This window comes from Sorex araneus, chromosome 3 (genome assembly GCF_027595985.1).
Source record: "Sorex araneus isolate mSorAra2 chromosome 3, mSorAra2.pri, whole genome shotgun sequence".
NCBI classification, from domain to species: domain Eukaryota; kingdom Metazoa; phylum Chordata; class Mammalia; order Eulipotyphla; family Soricidae; genus Sorex; species Sorex araneus.
Window position 1 is genome coordinate 149,726,797 of NC_073304.1, and position 7,499 is coordinate 149,734,295.

The window sequence follows — 7,499 nt, forward strand, 5'->3', positions numbered from 1 at the left end:
ATTGCTCTGGCCTTGTGTTTTCCCATTTTCTGAAATGGATTCATATATATTCTCACATGGGATTCAACCATTTACAGATAGTTTGATCCATATACCAATGAAGTAATATGTGGAGGAATGGAAAACAAATTGTTTGTTCATTGTTTGTAGATCAATACCTTACTGGCCGACCTCCACTTCCTCTACTACCCAGCCACCGCCACACTCCAGGCCACTTTCCAGACACTCGGGCCAAACTCATGCATGAGTGAAGCCCCACAGAACCAGGTAAAGCAGAACTTTGCGACCCTGGAGTCCAGGCTCAACGAGACCTGGAAACAAGATCCTCTGTCTGCCTCCTCCAATCTCCTGTGCTCCAGGGATCAAACCCAGATGCCCCACCTTACCGGCACCAGACAAATACCTCACCTTCCGACCTCCACTACCTCCACTACCCAGCCACCACCACGCTCCAGGACGTTTTCCTGGACACACCAAAAGACACTTAATACCCACTTTCCATAATTTCTGCACCATATTCGATGGGGTTCAAATATGGTGTGAACTATGGGAACACCTACAAGGGGGACTGGAGACCGCCCTAAAAGCCTTCATCCCTCTCGGAGAGCCTGGCAAGCTACTGAGAGTACCCCGCCCGCACAGCAGAGCCTGGCAAGCTACCCGTGACATATTCAATATGCCAAAAACAGTAACAATGGGCCTCATTAGCATGACACTGGAAGAGCCCCCAATAAGGCAGTGTTAAGAAGGATGAGCAAGGAGGCTGATGAAATCTCAGGGACGAACTAGGCTGTCAAAACGAAGAAGGACTAAAATGACTGTCTGTACTTTCAATGCATGTACGCTAGCATTGGAGGCATCCATAGAGGACCTGATGGTACAAGTGCAGCAGATCATGTACGACATCATTGGTCTGACCGAAACAAGAAGGCATCAATCACATCAAGCTATGTTCAACACTGGAGAAGAACTGTTCCTCAGAACATGCGACAACAGAGGCATTGGTGGCCTTGGTGTCCTTGTCAACTCAAACTTGGCCATGAGCATTGATTCATTCAAAAGCCTAACAAACCAAATCGGACAATTATGCTTGAATAGGTGTGGCTCACTGCTGGCAGTTTCTATCTTTGTTGTCTATGCACCAACACCAACATCCAACGATGATGAAGAATAAATTGAGAAGTTCTACAGGGAGCTGGAGAAGTTTTATAAAGAAGACCACACCTTCTACAAGATCATTGTTGGTGATTTTAATGCCAAGATAGGACTGAGAATGTTGCCCGAAGAACTCCACATCGGGACCCATAGCCTAGAATGGAACAAACAGGGTGAGAGACTGTCTGAGTTCATCATGTCGACCAATGGTAACTCACAGGTCCATGGTAACTCACAGTTCCAAAAAAACAAATCTAAATGTTGGACATAGAAATCTCCTGGTGGACAGTTCCACAACAAAATTGACCACATCATATTCAATCGAAGGTTTTGCCGGACCGATGTCGCTATTGTCCCCAAATTCCAAATGGTATTGAAACATCGTCTCCTTCATGCAAAATTCTACTTTACAGAGTGGGGAGAAAAGTCTGCAAAGTTTAAATTTAAGAAGAGAACTCCCAGAATGACCACCAACTGGGAGCTCTTTGGCATTATTGCAACAACGTGGGAAGATGCCATTGTTGACAACAACAATGAGGAATATGATCAACTGGTTCAGCACCTCTTTGACTGTGCAAAGAATGCCAAGAGTGGGAAATCCACAGACACCTGTCTTTGAAAACTCTCGAGCTCATTTGCCAATGTGGTTTGGCACGAGTCTCGGGCAATCACAAGCTAATGTCCGAGCTCTCAAAGCTGTGCAGAGAAGCAATAAAGGAATATCTCAAAGACAGAAGAGCAGCAGTGTTGACCAATGTGGCAGAAGCTAGGAAAAGTATTCGCAATGCTTGCCTGTCCTTCGCCAACTACAAGACCAAGATAACTGCCCTCTGATGTCCTGATGGATCTATCACATCTTCCAGAGGGCAATAGAGAGGATTATTCACGTCTTCTACTCAGATCTCTTTGACAGCCACGTCCACCTGCCCACATACCAAATTCTGCAGGATGGATATGTCATTCCCAGCGTCCTCCCTTCCGAAATCTGACACATCATTTTGTCGGTAAAGACACATACAGCACCCGGTCCAGACAAGGTCAGACCCAAACACTTGAAGAATCTGCCGCCAGTACTCATCAATACACTGGCTCGGCTCTTCACACACTACCTGTCCATATGCAAGTTCCATCCCAGTGGAAATCCAGCAGGACTGTTCTGCTGTACAAGAAGGGAGACAACCACGACATCAGCATATATCGCCCAATCTGCCTGTTGTCCGTCATCTACAAGTTGTTCATTCCAGTCATCCTGAGCATAATAGGAAGAACACTAGATGAAGGACAACCATGTGAGCAAGCTGGGTTCCAAAAAGGATTCAGCATGACCGACTACATCTACACAGTGACCAAGCTCATTGAAGTTTCGTGAGAGTTCAAGATACCGCTCTGTCTAACGTTCATCGATTTAAAGAAGGCCTTTGATTCTATTGAGACTGAAGTGGTCATCGAAGCCCTCACCAAACAGGGCATTCAAACTCAGTACATAAGATCCTCTGCGAGCTGTATTACAGATTCATCACCAGAATCTCACCATTCTACAAGGAAGTGATCATCAATGTAAAGAGAGGGTTTTGGCAGGGTGATATCTTTTCACTGAAACTCTTCAGTACCACCCTTGAGAATGCCATGGGACGACTGGAATGGGAAGGAATGGGAGTGAAGAAAGACGGTTGGCAAACTACACCACCTTCGCTTTGGTGGTGACATCGTTCTCATAACACCAAACATTAGCCAAGCAGCACAAATGCTGTCCGACTTCGACCGAGAGTGTGGAAAGGTTGGACTGCAGCTGAATCTCACTAAAAAAATGCTTATGAAAAATGAACTACTCCCTGACATTCCATTTGCTCTCAATGGAACAAACATCTCCGAATGCAGCAGCTATGTGTACCTGGGTGAAGAACTCAACATGAGGAATGACTTGGCACCAGAATTGTGCAGGAGGAAGAGAGCAGCATGGAACGCCTTCAAGAGCCTCAAAGAAGTGCTTAAGAGGATGAAGAACCTCTGGCTCCAGGCACATCTTTTCGACTCCACCATTCTTCCTGCCTCAGAGACCTGGGCCCTACACTATTCAGGTATCCCAAAGAGGAAAATCGAAAGAGCTATGCTTGGAGTATCACATTTCACTCAAGTGAGAGAAGGAATCTGGAGTTCCAACCTCCGGCAATAATCAAGAATCAGGGACGCTGCCTCATTTGCCAAGGTGTCAAAAATCAGATGGGCCGGACACGTAATGGGATTTAGAGGCAACCACTGGACTAGAGCTGTTACTGACTGGATTCCACGGGATGTCAAAAGACTGCATGGCTGCCCACCTACGAGATGGTCAGACTTCTTTGTCAAAACCCTGAATGAATGGTTTGAGGCTCTTAGTGTTCCTGGAGCAAGCATATACTATTGGGTTACACTAGCATACGACAGGGATGAACGGAGATGTTACTGGCACCCGCTGGAGCAAATCAAAGATCAACAGGAGGACAAGTGATACAAGTGATTGTTTATAGAGACTGGCAACTTTTCTTTTTAGTACAAGGCTCTTTGAACAGCTATGTCCTGTCACATCCTCCATCTGATGCTTTAGTGCTATGGTATGCTGACTGCCAACTCAGAGGCCCTGGCTGACCAGGAGGAAGAAAGCATAGACTTGGGTCACAGTAGCCTCTACTCTGAATTTCTCCTCTTTATTCCACTCAGCCTGTCTTACCTCTTTCACAGCCCCAAGTTTGGCACCAAGAGAGTCTATTGCTTTGTTACTGCTGGGGACAGGATGTATCTAGTGAGCTGGTGTTGAGGCTTTAAGAAATAAGTGATGTAACCACCTTTACCTGGAATAAGCTTGCTGATGAGATGCTCAATCAGGCTGTGCATTTCATTATGAGTCAGTGTCTGCCTTCATTCCTGACTCCTACTAATTGTCTAGGTCTTCTTGAGGTATTTGAGAAGCTAATAGACTAGGAAAGAGATGGTCCTTATGTTCTGTGAGTTTTTTGTTTTAACTTTTGGTTCCTGGGCCATGCCAGCTCAGCTATACAGAGGGCTTCCTCCTGACTCTGACCTGGGATCACTCCTGGCAGCTTGGGGGACCATATGTGAGGTTAGGAATTGATCCCAGGTCAGTTTCACGCAAGGGGGTAAATCTTCTACCCACTGTACTATCACTCAGGTTCCTGTCCTGTACTTTTTATTTTATATTGACCAATTGTTGTTTTTGATCATGGATCATTATATTGGAATATGTGAGGAAAGATACTGGTGTATACTTAAAAGCACTAGGGATGAGTAACAGGTTCTAAAGGTTTTGAAACAAAATACAGTGAGAAATTTTGTAGTATAGATTCACAGGCCATTGAAGATGGCAATTTGGAAGAAATGGAGGAGGAAGTGCGGCTTAAGAAGCGAAAAATACGGTGCGCTGAAACAGTGGGAGCCGGGCATCCCCCAATTCTTTTAACCTCTCTCTCTCTCCACACCTCCCCCCTGAGCACAGCGCAGGATCCGCGGTTTTCCTGAGCGCAAAATGGAGACGGCGATCCAGCTGAAACGGGAGGCGCGCGCGCCTGCGGGAGGCCCCAGGGGGCGGGGGCGGCGACCCCCACCCACAGCAGATAGATACTTAAACCCACCTCCCCCACGTGTGCTTCCCTTTGGACCCTGCTGCGGAGCGAGCATGATGGAAGAGCCCAAGGAAGCGCTCTTGGACTCCAAACAGCCCACAGAACTAATTCCGGCATGGGACCAGAGACCCCACGGTGCGCTGAAACAGTGGGAGCCGGGCATCCCCCAATTCTTTTAACCTCTCTCTCTCTCCACACCTCCCCCCTGAGCACAGCGCAGGATCCGCGGTTTTCCTGAGCGCAAAATGGAGACGCCGAGCCTCTCTCTAGGCTTCTCCATCTTATGAGCACCATAAAAGGGTAAAAGTTTGTAGTGATGTTATTTCTGGTTGTACTTTCCCTGGACTTTAGACAGAAACCCAAAACCTAATGTCATCTTAGCATCAGCAATATGTAATATGTCCCTTTTTAATGGGTCGGACTTTTGTGGGAGATCCTAACAAGAATAGTAAGTCTGTTGCTGAAATATTGACGGCAATCAAAGTGGTAGCCATCTCTCTAGACTGAACTAAGCTATATCCCCACGCCGGCTGAAAAGAAATATCCTTCTTTCTCGGGAAGAAACGCGGCGTGGTGTCAAACATAGTGTGATGTCCATTAAGCAAACAGACCTGGTGGCGTGGGAATGGGATATAAGGGGAAAAATTATGTACATGGAACAGTGGGACGCTGGTGGAATCTCGAGCCGGAGCCGATACCAGCGCAAGCCCTTCGGTTCCAGAAACTGCTTGCAGAAACTCTACTAGTCTATCAACTAAGCCAGAGCCCCACGCCTGCCGATGACGGGAAATAACCATCCTTTTCGGTTTTTTTTTCCCTTGTCAGGCAGCGTGGCGATTACCAAACAGGCGTGAACTCGGTGGCGCGGGGCAAGGGGGAAAAAGAAAAGTTATGTAACAAACAGCGGGACTTAATATCTCTATATTCTTAGCAGTGGAGAACTATCAAATGCCTCCTTGGCAATAGGACTGCTTTCCTTTTTTGGGGGAAACCCCAACAACGGTAGTGAGTTGTGTGTTGAAACATGGAATGTAATCGAGATAAGGCATAAACGAAGTGGAACTTATCATGTACAAGGGTGGGGACTGGGGAGGTGGGAGGGGGTGGCAGGTATACTGGGGGGGTTGGTGATGGGAGATGGGCACTGGTGAAGGGAAGGGTGTTTGAGAATTGTATAACCGACATAATCCTGAGAACTATGTAACCCTCCACATGGTGATTCAATAAAATTATTTAAAAAAAAAAAAGAAGCGAAAAATACGAAGAAATGTGGAAAAAGATCCCAAGAAGAAGGATGTGGAAAAGGCTAAAAAGAGAAGAGGCCATCCTCCAGCTGAGAAACTATCGCCAAATCCCCCTAAACTGACAAAGCAGATGAACGCCATCATTGATACTGTGATAAACTACAAGGACAGGCGTACCATGGAGAAGGTGCCCAGTAATTCTCAGTTGAAAATAGAAGGAAACAATTCGGGGTGACAGCTCAGTGAAGTCTTCATTCAGTTACCTTCAAGGAAATAATTACCAGAATATTATGAATTAATCAGGAAGCCAGTGGATTTCAAAAAAAAAAATAAAGGAAAGAATCCGTAATCACAAGTACCGGAGCTTGGGTGACCTGGAGAAAGATGTCATGCTCCTCTGTCACAATGCCCAGACATTCAACTTGGAGGGATCCCAGATCTATGAAGACTCCATTGTTCTGCAGTCGGTGTTTAAGAGTGCTCGGCAGAAAATTGCCAAAGAAGAAGAGAGTGAGGATGAAACCAATGAGGAGTAGGAAGAAGATGAAGAAGAGTCAGAGTCTGAGGCAAAATCTGTTAAGGTTAAAATCAAGCTCAATAAGAAAGAGGAGAAAGGTTGGGATAAAGGAAAAGGCAAGAAAAGGCCAAATCGAGGAAAAGCCAAACCTGTAGTGAGCGATTTTGACAGTGATGAAGAGCAGGATGAAAATGAACAGTCCAAAGCAAGCAGGACTGATGATGAGTGATCAATATGAACCTGTTTTCATTGGTAGAACTGAACTTCCTCCCCTCTCTCATTTTTACCCAGTGAGTTCATTTGTCATAGGGACACTGGGTTGTTTCTTATATCATCATCATCTATAAACTAGCTTTAGAATAGTGCTAGACAAACATATGATATCATGGTGTAAAAAAAATGCACACAAACATTTGTAACATATTGTGACCAAATCGGCCTCAAAGATTCAAAGATTAAAACAAGAAAATTTAAAAAAAGCTTTTGATGGAAAATATGTGGGTAGATAGTATATTTCTATGGGTGGGTCTAATTTGGTAATGATTTGATTGTACCTGGTTTTATCACTTGTTCAAATGAGAAGATTTTTGTCTTTTTGTAGCACTGATAACCAGAAGAAGCCATTAAAAGCCACTGTTTTTTTATTTTTCATCAGGCAATTTTCAAGGTTCTTATTTGTTCGGTATTGGTTTTTTTACACTGTGGTACATATAAGAAACTTTAATAGGTGATAAATAAATGTATAGTAGTTAGACTTCACCTGCATATACATTTTTTCATTTTATGCTCTATGATCTGAAAAAAGCTGCGTTTTGAATTGTATAAGATTTATGTCTACTGTAAACATTGCTTACTTTTTTTTTGCTCTTGATTTTAAAAACTTTTGTTGAAATGCTATTGAATATTGCAATCTATATAGTGTATTGGATGGCTTCTTTTGTTGACCTGAACTCCTGTGTTACCAAT

At 44.7% G+C, this 7,499-nt stretch overlaps 1 pseudogene; it reads left to right on the top strand.

Moving 5' to 3' along the window:
• Nucleotides 1-1,351: 1,351 nt before the first annotated feature.
• Nucleotides 1,352-7,192, top strand: LOC129403495 (probable global transcription activator SNF2L2; annotated as a pseudogene).
• The last annotated feature ends 307 nt before the right edge of the window (nucleotides 7,193-7,499 follow it).